This window comes from Lissotriton vulgaris, chromosome 3_1 (genome assembly GCF_964263255.1).
Source record: "Lissotriton vulgaris chromosome 3_1, aLisVul1.2, whole genome shotgun sequence".
NCBI classification, from domain to species: Eukaryota; Metazoa; Chordata; class Amphibia; order Caudata; family Salamandridae; genus Lissotriton; species Lissotriton vulgaris.
Genome location: NC_141689.1, coordinates 157,617,712 through 157,631,289, shown reverse-complemented (window position 1 = coordinate 157,631,289; position 13,578 = coordinate 157,617,712). Strand labels below are relative to the sequence as shown.

The following is a 13,578-nucleotide window of genomic DNA, read 5'->3' as shown; positions in this document are numbered from 1 at the left end:
GTGGGACGGGTATGCTCAGACGTGAGTCCCGTGCTCTCCATGCCACTGGAATCAAGCTATTCAGGCTGATGAGGGCTGAAAGCCCGAAACCGGTCCTTGGATGCTTGTTTCCAGTCCAGGGAGGACCTGGCTTGGAAGTTCGGGCTGGTCTGTTCCCATGGGGCACAGGGTCAAGACTGATTTACATATGGCTGGGTTCAAACTGGAATGGCATGGTGAGCAAAAAAACGATGGATTTAGGCCCAGATCTCTGTACTGGGGTGAATGTATGACATTGTTCTCCATTCTGTCCACCACCTGTTGTTGTCTGAGCAATACTTTAGTCAGAAGCGTGTCTGAAAAGCCACGATTTTGGCAGAGTTCTGAAATGCTCATAGGAGGTTGCTGCTCTTGTCATCTGGAAGAGAATTCCAGGCACCAGGAGCCAGCACAGCAAACCTGGTTCCCCCAGCCTTTTCCTGTAGAATTTGGCGTTCTCTAGGAGACAAACAGAGGCTCTTGGCTATTCCGAACTCGCCTCTCGTCCTTCACATACAACTGGCCACACACTGCACTCAATCTTCTCTCCATCTGAGCACCTCAAAATAACATGAAATCTCCCTAACATCAACAGTGAACATCAAATCATATTCTTTAGTATTAAATCTCCCCATGAGAACAACCTCAGCAACAGTGACCAACAAGACCACCAGCAGAGAGCAGAACCAATCCATTCTCTTGGCATTCAACTATCATCTCTCTTCAACCTCTACTTCAGGACATTATAAGGCCTCCAAGTCCTTCCATCAAGTGCAATTATTACGCATAGATTTAAGCTTGTAATCCTCTGGCCTCAGGAACTCACCCTACTGCCTCCAACACTGCTTTAAGAGTTATGATGGTCTCTAGCGGATACCTAGGGCTGCTTGCTCGCAGGCAGGGAGAACCAAATCGTGCGGCAAGAAAAAGCGAATTGTGCTGCACATTTTGTGATAGAATTATGACACTATTTTGCAATTTTACATACAGCAATAAGCAACTGAAAGATGACCAGTCAACTGTTCCAAAAGGGTCTTCCACTGAGTTGGGACATGAGTCACAATATTTTAGTAACTTTTGAACCATTTGGTAGAAACGTTTTTTGCTGAAACCTGCATATTATGCAGCACATGATGGATTATGAGGCAGATCCACAATTATGTGAAAAACACTGGTTCATCACATAATTCCAGGGGCCCTGCCCATACATGCCTCCTCAAGTAAATCAGATAATAAGGGATTCCTATAGCATGGATACTCTTACATGCATCTTTTCTCATCTAGGTTTCCCCAACTGAGGTTGCATGCTTCCTTTACCATATAATGTCGAACAGCTCTACTTAGGGACCGCACTTTTACTACTCCGAAGACTGAAAATAATTCAAAATGAGCCAGCAAGCCAACTCCTACACCGTTGCCTATGAAAGCCCATTGCACCATAACTTGACTTGTTTAATAATCTGTCCAGGCTCAAGACACAACTATCTGCCGAACGCTACACCTCCAAGACACTGAATAGACCACCAGGCCATCGAGGATAAAGGCCAAACCTTTAGCCACCTAAAACTTCAGCAATCCCAACACAACACCGAATTCAAGAGAAAGGGAAGGGAGAGGGGATGGGCGGGTGGGGTTTGTTAGATCACTGTGCGAGTACTGGGTTGGACGCATTACCTGTTTTGCACTACCTACTGTGGACTATGCGTATTCAGAGAACATAACTGATGCAGCTGCTGTGCAAACACAGTATTGCTCTTTGACTAGTAAGGTCTCGATATTTGAGCCACCTGCACAGTATCAATTTATCCATTTATACGGTTGTAATGTCATAAAATAATAACAATTTTGTTTACTAAAAAAATACGAACAGAACACCACCGTCAGACAGAACCATTCACCATTAAAATAAGTGCATGGATTGTACAAAACCCTGGACCAAACTCTCCCTAGACCTAGCACCAAACCCCTTAAAAATAACATTAATAGGGGTTCAAAGAACAATTCCTCAGTCTCCTCTCCCAAAATTCACATAGAAGCACAGTGATACATGTGCAACGACTCAGCATGTACCTCTGCCGCGAGTGCCTAAGAGCTTGCAAAACGTGTGTCTTTTGTTTGGTCCTGCAATCGCACTAACTCAGTGTGTGCACAGAGGCCTATTCCTGTCCCTCGCGATGCGAGGTCCGGGTTTTGTTCTGTGAACTGAAAGGGCACACCAAGTATAGGCTCACAGCTGGCATAGGACTAATGTCCACGCCATGGGTTGCCATGGGTTGTTACATAAATTGGCAACGGACTGTAGTTTCGTGAATCACTAGATGAGCAGATCTTTTTCTGTGTTAGAATGAAGTAAGGTCCACTGACCACACTTCTGTAAGGTTCTGCCGACTGTGAACCCCAAATCCTTGCACTGACGATAGTTGTGCAAGTCGAGTGCATGCAATTGATGTGTGGAATGTATATGGCAGTAAGACTTCTTGTGCTGTCAAAGTCAGAGTACGGGGGCCTGTGAGACCCCCTTTTTAGGTCTTGCTAGCGAACGCAGCGCATGTGTTGCTTCGCTTGCGAGACTCTATTGTTGCCGCTTTGGTGCTGGAAGGGAGACAGGAGGTGGCACGTGCGGACAGGAGATGTGCACTCCATACGCGTGCACTTCTCCTGTCTCCGCGTGAACACAGCGCGCGCATGGCGCACTTTCACTTTCCCTGCCTCTGAACGTGAGCTGTATTGTAGCCCGGCGTGCATTTACATGTAGGGCACGTACTGTAGCCTTGTGTGTAGTTCTTGGCAAAGTGTGTGCTGTAGCTCTGAATGCAGTTACAGATGGAATACGTTCTGTACTGCAGCTGTGCGTGCAGTTGCAGGCAGACTACATGCTGTACCCACGCTGTGTGCAGACACAGGCTGTCAATGTTCTAATCTGCACCAATAAAATTCTATTTTTTCTAAAACTGGAGCGACCTTATCATTTGAGTGGCAATCTGAATCAATGATTACAGGATTCAACCTTCAAACAATCTATATACAAAACTGGAAAACATACTCTCTTTCTCCTAAAAACAGGTATGGTACTATAGCTGTGCGTGCAGATACAGGTGGAACACGTGCTGTACTATACCCGTTGTGCAGTTATAGGTAGAGCATGTACTGAAGCCCTGCGTTCAGTTTATGGTTGAACACCTGTTGTATGTAGGTGATGTTTCTAAGCAGTTACAGGTTAAGTATGTGTACGTGGTTTCACGTAGACACTTGTATATTGTATCGCTGCATGTGCTAGCTTGTGGTGTGTATACTGCGCTCTGTACTGAAGCTTTCCAGGCATTTACCCCCTTCCCCTATAGAATTATACGGTAAACTTGCATGATGTGTGCTGTTTCTCTGCACATAGTCACAGGTTGGATGAGTGCTGTACTATAGCCCTGCTTGTCATTACACTTTGAACTTGTGTGGCACGTGTGCTACACTAGCTTGGCAACCATCTCCAGGTTGAGCAAGTGCTGTGGCGCAGCTCTGTAAATTGGGTACAGGTTAAACTTGCTGTGCTTGTGATTAAACTTTAAATCCTGCGTGGCACATGTGCTGCACTGGCTCTGTATAAGTGGAACATATGCACCGCAGCTGTATATCTGGTTTTAAACTGTGCTTTATGTGTTTAAGTAATACTGAATGTGTACAAGGGCCATGTGTATACTGTTATTAACCTGTTCTGTGTGAGTGAAAATGTAAAAGAGCACCACGGAATGCCGCCACGCGCTGCTAGGGGATACCAGAGTGCACAGACGGAATGCAGACCGGGGATGCTGCACTATAGGGCACGGAGATAACAAGGAATGGAGTATTAAGACATCATGTCTGCGGGTCTGGTTTGCTCTGCGGGAGCTAAGATGTAAAAGAGCACTGCGCGATGCCGCCACGTGCTGCTAGGAGATCCCAGAGTGCACGCATAGTGCAGCACGAGGATGCTGCAGCATAGGAGCCCACAGACATTCCAAGGCATGGAGTATAAAGACATCATGTCTGTTGTCTACGGGTCTGGTTTGCTCTGTGTGAGCGAGGATGTAAAAGAGCATTGCGGGATGCCGCCACGTTCTGCTAGGTCTCGCGCAGTGCAGCACGGGGCCCTGCAGCATAGGATAGGAAGTATGACGTAAGGGGCTCGAGAACACCAGGACGTGCATGCAGCTCGAACATTCCGAGGCATACCGGGTGCAGAGCAATGAAGCCAGAGCATGCATCGCGTGAACAGAATAGTGTCTATGAGGATATTGTAGAATGCATGAAGCGTGCCGGAAATAATGCACAACATGATAGTGCCAAGAGTTAAAGTATCGCTGCCTTGTGAGAAAGCTAGACATGCACCATAATAACGCCAAGGCATCACATGTGCACATGCCGCATGAGGATACCACATGCATATTAGTTCGCATGCCTGACAAACACACCAATGCATTGTGGAAAGGCACATACGACCACCACAAAACATCGTGGCTTGTTACATAAGTGGTGCAGGGCATGCCATATATTCCCCAAAAGCATGCTATACAAGTACACGAAGTCGGGTTAGAAGAGAGGACGAGATAACAAAGGAATAGACCGCAGCCTGCGAGGGTTGCTACACAAGTTCAATAAGACATGCCACGCAAGCACACCAAGGCATTTCTTAAACGCACACCAAAGGGCACCCGGGCAGAGCTCAAGGCCTACCACAGAATGTACCACGGTTTGTGGCAGACAGCCCCTATACATGCTACATAGGCACACCAAGAAAGACCAGAAGAGCGCACCACTGATGCTACATCAGCACGTCGAGGTCTGCGGCACAAGTGCACCACCATGACAAACGGGATTCAAGGCAACACATACATATTCTGGAATGGAAAATCCATTTCGGTCGACGTTTTGTGCACATTGGCTCGTTTCCAGCCGAGTGTGCTCCTCTAGAAAAGTCATCTGGATAAAGCAATCACAGACCGTGCCTGCAGTTTCATATCAAAGACCCACCTCAGTCACAACACTGGGTAGCTGAGAGCGGTGCACAACTGTCTAGCGCGTGAGCGGCTCGAGGCGCAGGAGGAGGGGGGGTGTGCATCTTTCCTCGTTCACCTTTTCTTCACTCTTTCTTTCGTGGACGTCAGTTATGTTTAGTTAGGGGTAGCAGGTATATCCAGGGCTTTTAAGTGGGCCGGATCTCACCGGTGCTGAGCACCGGCAGTTTTTAGGTCTCGCCATTATATCAGTAAGCCTTGATTAATCGTGACTTACTGCCAGAATGTAGGAGAAAGCCAGTAATACTACTGTCTGGCCTGATGTGCATGGTAATGGGAGAGGCCTGAGGAGAGTCAAGGTGATATGGGAGAGGCTTCAGTATGTGTGGACGTTTCAGCCGGGGAGGTCCAGTTGTACCACAGGTTGGTACATCTAGCGGGGTCCGACGTGAGGACCACATTACGCCTTTTCGATTGTGTGCAAAACATAGGAATAACCCAAGGCATTTTTATGTGTAAATTGTAAACTGCTTCCCTACCGAAAAGTTAAATGTTTTAAAAAAAAAAACAAATTCCCCATGTTGTTTTCAAATTGATGAAAAGCATTTGTTATAGATTTATGACAAGAAGGTACAACCCCTGAGAGCTAGCTAGGTAGCGACTGACAGTGAGGAATTGTTTTAACCTTCAAACGGTATATTGAAATATCTGTAGGAAAACATGAATGCGTGTGAGGTACTGTAAAAAGGAAAGGATTTCCAGATGCCTTTGCATTCACAGATGACTGACTAGGGTTTTAGATATGCAGACGAGGCTTAGTGACTAAAGGTTGACAAATATGAAGTGAAAATACAACTGGTCTGCTTTCCGTGCTCTGCACAGGTGAGGGTTTCAGGTACTTAAATTATTCATTTATATTGTAGGAGCCTGTTTGATTGTTAGCGGAAATCTGCCATTTAAACAGCTATTTTATTTCAATTTGACAGCAGCACATTAATGGATGGCTTTGTGTGATTTGTACATGCCACTAAATACAAGTTGGAAGATGCTGGCCTTCCATGATCTATGTTTTTCACTTAGGCGCTTGATTTGCAATAGGTCTTGCATTTACGCGAGTTTAAGGTATTGGCATTGTAAAAGACAATGCCTTCTTATTTTTGTTTTTAAAACATAAATTAATGCGATTGTCATTTACAATGACAATAGCTCAAACTCGCGTAAATGCGAGACCTATTGCATTGCAAATGCTAGTTTTAAATCTGTTTTTATTACATTTTCCTTAATACAGATATACACAGTATATGGATACTTTTGGGGATCGCCATTTAGTGGATACATTTTTAGTGAGTATATGGTGATGCAAATTCAATCAGAATAGATACACAATTCTGTCTGCAGTGTACATATAATACTGCTGTATGCATATGTGCTTCGGATATTAGTCGCTGGTGCCCATGATAGGTCTGTGGCGCCTAAGTACGTAATGCATGTCAACTCTGTAACTTCTCACTGTGCAGTGGTCTGTGAGCTGGAGAGGTGGGTAATAATGTAACAAGGACAACTTAAAACATACCAGGTGATGCGTGATAAAATCTGACCTTTTCTCTGGTCTACACACCTGATGCGTCCTTTGTACAGACGCATATATGGGGAAGTCTATCATGTGTCCGATGAAGAGTAGTGCGTAGTGCGCATTCATGTTTGTTGCCTAATCTCTCAGATCCACGCTCCTTTCAATATTTGTCCTTCTCATCTGTTGTGTACTCCTATGTAGTGGCATTGGGTGAGGGTGGCGTTGTGAATGTTTAGTAACTCAGCTAACACCGTGTCCCAGTTTGCAGCAAGTGGGTCCTGCGGATACCCAGGGTGTCCTCTCGGAGTAATGCGATACTCTCAGCCTTGGCCCATGTCAGCTTGAAGCACCTCCACGCTATTACATGAGGTGGGGATCAGGGCTTTTCCATCTCCTTGTGACCGGTCTCTTAGCACTTGCAAAACCCAAATCTAGGAACCGGGAAGCTACTTTGTGGTTTTGGCTTCTACGATAGAGATCTAGAATGTAGGTCTGACATTCAAATGAAAGGGTGGAGTTTCCCCTGTTGCCAGTTCCGCTATCGCGCCTCGAATTTCATCAGGTGCATTCAATATCTTCCTTTGGTCCGGGGTTGCCTCGGGCAGATGCACAGAGTCTAGGAAGGTGTTTAGCCGTTGTTCGTCACAGTAACCTGAAAATTGGTATAGTGTGGCGTAGTGATGTGTAATTGTCACATTTGTGGCTTGTAGGATAAAGCAAGAAAACGAAACATTGCAGTATTTGTACACCGCACAACATTGTTCACTTATCGGGTTATTGATGAATATTCAGATAATATTGCCTGATGCTTGTTTTGCGACGTTTGGTAGATGCAGAGAGCCTAAATCTTTGGACAGTGCGGGGGTCGATCCATCTGCACTCAGTGAATGAGTAGATCCCGCCTCATGATCAGAGCCCTGTGTTGTGGATCAGATCGCTGCAGCTACGTGTAGCGCCTTCAGTCTCTCCATCAGTCTTTGCTCCAAGTCTGGGACTGCCGATGGTGGCCTCTGCCCCTGTGCCGATTTCTTTTGTATCACCGGGATGTCCTTGGCTCAGCAGAAGGCTTGACCCCAGTCAAAAGGCCAGTTTCCTCTATCCAGTCTCAAACATCTGAAGGTGTATCAAAAAAGTGTGTAGCAGCTTTGGAGCCACCCGTAGTCGGGCTGGGAATATCAGAGAGTAACGGATGTCTAGCTCTCGAAGCTGGCGTTTCACTGCACTAAAAGATCCCAGCCGTATCAGCACATGGACTGTATGGATTGAATTGTTTTGGATCCTGTCGGACAGTTTGCGTGTTTCCTTTAAAACGGTGTCTCTAATCAATGGGACCCATTTTTTATGCCCCTTGTTGAGCATTGTGATGCAGCAACAAATGATGGACAGAATGCTGAATTAATCAAACATTCACACCCAGTCAAGAGATCTGGGTTAAGTCCATCGTTTTTTTGCTGGCTAAGCCACCCCAGTTTGGATCCAGCCATATGCAAATCAGTCTCGACCCTGCTCCTCAAGGGAACAGTCCAGCCCAAACTGCCAAGCCGGGCCTCCCTAGATGAGAAACAAGCCTCCTGGGACCTGTTTCGGGGTAACACCCCTCATCAACCAGGCTAGCTTGAATCCAGAGGCACAGGGAGCAAGGGACCCAAGTCTGGGCATACCCATCCAACTTAGGGTGAATGTGCTGCAGCAACAAATGATGGACAGCATTCCGTCCATTATTTGTTTGCATAGCACCTTGTTGTGCATGCCACCAAATGGAGGGTGAAGGTAGCTTCCGCAGAGAGTAGAAGTGTACTGTCTGCATTCCTGTGGCTACAAACCTAGACATTGAAGTGAGCAGGATGGAGACAGAGTCACCTTTAGAAAATCAATGAGAGGCTTGTTAGCAAAAGGCTGCCAATTAGCTCTTCCTCAGTATTGTCATTTGGTAGATGTTTGGGTTGAGAGGTGGGACAGCAGTTTCTGTTGTTCAAGTTTCTACAAAGGGCTTGCCCATTTGTCTGTCTCATGTTACTGCTTCTGGAAGGTGATGACAGCCAAGTACAGAGGAATCACACTTCATTGTGTCCATATTTTGGTTACTGCTGCTTGAAGCCAGCATCATTCCTATCTGCTGTGCTGATCATCGTCTTGCATACTGACTATGTCCAAACAACAGCCAGAAAATTCAGTTTGAATGTGAATCAACTCAAGCCTGTTTCTAAACTTTAGACAAGGGATCCACATTCCCTTTCTGGAAAAGAAGTGTAAAAGCGGGATCCAAACCACAGAATGGGTCTCCATTTCCAAGTTGTTCTTCACCAGTGAAGAGAATGCTCTACAGAGTACTTGAAGGACTGATGTGTGACCACAGCTAGTGTCTGCATGACAGCCAATCTCCTAGAGGTGAGGGGACATCACAAAGTTTTCAACTTCATGGAGAAGCTCAGAGTCTGCTGAGAGCCTTTAAGCTTGCTCAGAGGGGGAAAGAGAGTGCCTGGCCCTGCAGGAGAAGAGACTTTCAAGGAGAGGCTCATGGTGTTCCGAGCATGAGGAGCCCACCAGTCTACCAGTGCAGGTCCTGGAATTAGCTATGTGAAAAAGTTATCAACCAATGTATCATTGAGGAAATTTCTGCTGCTGGCCCCCAAAGGTTTGGTGCTGCAGCCCGAGGGGCTCATCTGCACGGAGGTATTCTATCATCCCAGAGATGATAACTGCAGCAAACAAGCACCTGCGCATCAGCCCAGAGGCCACAATTGCCAAATATGAGCTCTCGGCTAGCAGGCCTGATACACTGTTCCATGTGGCTCAGAGAGGAGTGAGACTGTTGCCCCCCCCCAGCCCTCCCCCCCCCGAAACCTGTGGGAGTGAAGCCAATGATCACACCAGCCAATGACACTGATCCACAATGGCATTGAGCACGTAATGCAGGTTTGATTTGAAATTTATAGAGTGCAACGAATGCGCTAGGGCGTCTTCTGCCTGATTAGCGAAAGTAAATCCTGCTTTCTTGAAAGCGAACCTACGAGGGCATAAAAACTATTGAACTAAACTACAAACTATCCAGATGGATAATTGATAATGATCTGCACCCAATCAATGGCGATACATTTTTTTTAATAAGCAGAGAGAGAGAGAGAGAGATAGAGAACGAGAAAGAGAAAAGTAGGCAAGAGCGCCTTAAAGGATGAAAGCACTTCCCTAGAGCTTGTAGGTGATGTTCCAACCCAAAGCCTAACCTCCTTCAGAATGTGTAGCATTCAATTATGATGTAAAACGAAAGTACTTTCTTTTTAACTAATGATAAAATTAGTTTAGGTGTTGTACCTATGTGCCCTGTAAAAAGGTACAGCACATACTCAAGGAGAGGGCGACACTTGCTAATTGGGGGAAGCTGCACGGATTGTGCCTCCCACCTTAATAGTATGTCAAAAAGGTCTCATACCAGGTTGCCAGGTCTCACCCCTTAGAAAAACCCTGAGGGGGCTATCACTATTACCACACAGGGGTAGATGAGTGGCCAGGTTGGTACATCTGCGTGTGCACTGCCCAGGTAAGGACGAACCCCCATGTGGGTTTTCCCTACCTAGCAGGTCGGCTCTCCTTATGGCTTGCGTCCCGGGTGAGGCAGATCCTCTTGTTAGGGTCTTATGGGTTGGGGCACTTTCCCATGTAAGTGCAGTGTGAAAGTGTGTATGCACCCTTCCTACACACATTGGGAAGTGGTGCTTACACCTGAGAGTTCTAAAGCATTGGTCATGTCTGCCATGGCTGCCCGGTGGATCTGCACTCCATCTACAATGTTTAAGACCAGGGACCAGCCTGCCAGTGCTGGTGTGTGCACTTGCACCAAGGGTGTGCCAAGTATGTGTCCAGCCTGCCATTGCAGGCTGGTGTGTTCCTGCACCGGTGATACTCCTAAATAAGTGTCTGGCCTGCCACTGCAGGCTGGTGGGCACTTTGCACCGATGGTGCTCTTAAATACGTGTCAAGTCAAGTCAAGTTAAGATTTGTATAGCGCACTACTCACTCAGAGGGCGTATGTTTAATCAGACTGGCCTGTTTAAGTCATTAACCATCCTGAGAGGACATTTGACTTCCACCTAAGTGCCCCGAAGGTATGTCTTAAGGGGTGAAGAGAGTGCTAGGTGAAAGGTGGGGCAGGTACACGTGTGCATCCCCTGCCCGGGTAGTGAGGAATACCCTTGAGTGTTTTCACTAACTATGAGGTTTGTTCTTCCCATGAAGCTTGGTGCCCTCTCCAGTGCCCACATTGTCTGCTGGATTTCAACTGGTAGCACAGCAAGGGCGTAGAACTAAAAATTGTGGCTGGAGACCGAATTGCTTTGTGCGGAGCCCCTAAGTCTGACCCGCATCTAAGGCATGGCCGCCACATTGTAGGGACCTTGGCATACATCAGCATCTCGTTGGTGGTGAGCAGATTCACCGTTTGAGAGACCCAGCGTGGCCTGCTTCATCAATCATGCTGCATCCCTCTCGTCCGACATGACAACTGCATGCTCATTGTGTGTGGTTTCCGATTCACAGATTGCTACCCTCGGAGATGGGGCGTAACCATAGTAGTGCCTCATTCTACCTGGTAAAGCATTGCTGAACGTGTGCCTGTATGTGTGGCTGGAGCTGTCGGGTGCAACTAATATCAATGTGCATCGAACGTTGTGCCTCATTTTCAAGGAGGTATGGATTTTGCAACTTTTTTTGTTTTATGTGACCCAACTAGTATTGAATTATAAGAACTGCTAAGGTGGGCCTAGGGTAGATAACATATTGCCGCATAAGGGTGCTGGGTGGGGTTATAGATTAGAATCATTCCCAAGTGTGCATATTACAGATGTCAATTGAACACGGCTGGGCCTAGCACTGCTAGTAATAATTCCCTATGTGATTTATGCCCAGCAACTCATGATGTTCATGTTGTGTTGATTATTATATGTATTGAATACAAACGTTATTTAAATACATCATGTGTGAAGTTTCTTTTGTGACGCTCTAGGTATTTATCGAGAGTGAGTGCTGTGCCAGTGCTTTACACATGCATCTGTGGTAAGCCAATGGTGAATACTGGGTGTGTAATCTCCTACCCCTGACGAGAGTGGTAGTTTCTGCCTGGCTGGGGTACTGCCTCAGACAACCAGAAAATGGCAGTTCCAACACTAACCAAATAGAAATATGCCATAAAATATTAAGCATCCCATTATTCACTCCTCTTTAGTCCACTACACAATGGCACAACAAAATACCTATCATAAGAGCACAACTCTAGTCATCATGCTTTACAAACATGCAAAGATTTTCAAGGCCAAAATGATATTTTGCTGCTCGGGAGCTCCATTTGCTCGAGCAACTAATAAGTTGTTGAGGATGGCTATTCAAATCTGGCACACTAGTACGTATAGCCATTTGAAGTAGCACCTAAAGTCAGTTGCCTTAATACAGAATAGCCCAAAATTTAGAGCAGAACCCATGCTGACTGCCATGTAGGGTATAACATGTTTTACAAACAAAAAATATATAACATAGTACAACCATTTCAAGGTAACAGATGTTGCTACGAATCAGTGTGCAGTCGTTGCTAATGCCATGCACATAAAGTACCATCCAAGGCACTGTAATCAGCAGGATGCAGTTTCAAGTACTGCCACGCAGATGCCAATGAGTCCCAAGAGTGGCCTTGCAGAGGAGGTGTAGTTCCAGTGGTTAACATGCAGTAAAAGTGCAGTTTTATGCACTGCCTGGCAGAGGTGGTGCATTTCTCCTCACTGCCATAAGCAGGGAGTGCAGTTCTAGATGCTGCCAGACAGCGATGCAGGGCGTACAGCTCGAGCTATGATCGGGGTACACTGCTGTTCAGTGTCACGTAGATGGGTCGCCGTTCTAGGTATCGTCGTGCACCTCGAGTACCATTCTAGGCACTGGCTTGCGCACGGTGCACATTCTATATTCTTTACTTATGGACGGTGCACTGCTGTGCACAGCTGGTGCATTCCTGGGTCGTGCAGTGCAGCTCTAGGCACTGCCTGGCACATACCCTGCTTTTCCTGTCATGCCTAGGGAATGCAGTTCTAGGACTGGGCTGGCGTTATGTGTACTGTTTACGTGTGGGTTGGGTTTCAGTCAGCTGCTGCTCAGAGAAGTAAAAAAAATTGTCAAGGCTGCTGGTCTTAGGGGCATCAGAAAACGCACAGTTTATTGAAGGGCACAATGGGACACGTATGGCAAAAGCAGACCCCCGTCCCCCGGGCCAGGCCGAGGTACCCGAACACGGGCCTTACCTGCCTCCCCCGACGGAGGGTCTTTATTTTCCGACTGCCTCAGCCCTGCTCTCCACTCTAAACGACTTCAAAAAGTGACTGCAGGGGAGGCAATGGGAGAGCGAGTTTATACTGATTGACGTGCGAGGGGCGGTGGGAGGGAGGGGCTCGCGGCACGGAACGCCCCGCGAGGCCTCCCATTGGTTAGACACACGAAAGAACGCCTCGGAAAAAGGCGACTCGCGGTCCCGGAAGCGCCCGCCCACCCTTCCGGAAGATACTGTCTCACACTCCGGAAGTGATCGCTCAGCTGTTGCCTAGCTGGAGTCGGATGCACCTGTGCTGGGGGCCTGCATACGTGGTTCGGGGTGCAAGGGGGTTGTTTCGTTTACTCACCCCGGGGTCTTCCCGACTTTGGTGTCGTCACGGGACGTCCATCCACTAGAGAAAAATGAGAAGCACCCTGCCGACGAAGCACGGGCCAGGCAGGGGTGCACGGAGGAGGCGGCTGGCAGCACCAGCTGGGTGGTGGCCGTGACGTGTCAGGGGCGAGTGTCAGGCTAGGAGCATAGCGCCGGCCCGAGGCAGTCTGTGAGCTGCCAGGGGGCGTCTCTGTGAGCGGGGCAGCCCAGCTTGGGGTATAGCGCCGGCCTGATGCAACCTGTGAGCTGCGAGGCGGCGTCACTGTGACCGTGTCACCCTCTGGTGTTGGGTGCGGCACAGCAAAGGCCAGCCGGCCCGTGAG

The 13,578-nt window shown here is 47.5% G+C and overlaps 1 protein-coding gene across 4 annotated transcripts in view; it reads right to left on the bottom strand.

Moving 5' to 3' along the window:
• Window positions 1–13,326, bottom strand: part of ATOSB (atos homolog B) — a 373,752-nt gene extending 360,426 nt beyond the window's left edge. For 3 of the 4 annotated variants that reach the window (XM_086960245.1, XM_086960248.1, XM_086960249.1), the window contains exon 1: window positions 12,855–12,948. The gene's annotated coding sequence lies outside the window, so the exon portion shown is untranslated. Of the gene's footprint in view, window positions 1–12,854; window positions 12,949–13,229 lie in introns of those variants that run through there. The other variant, XM_086960246.1, reaches the window with a different exon arrangement.
• Window positions 13,327–13,578: the final 252 nt, after the last annotated feature.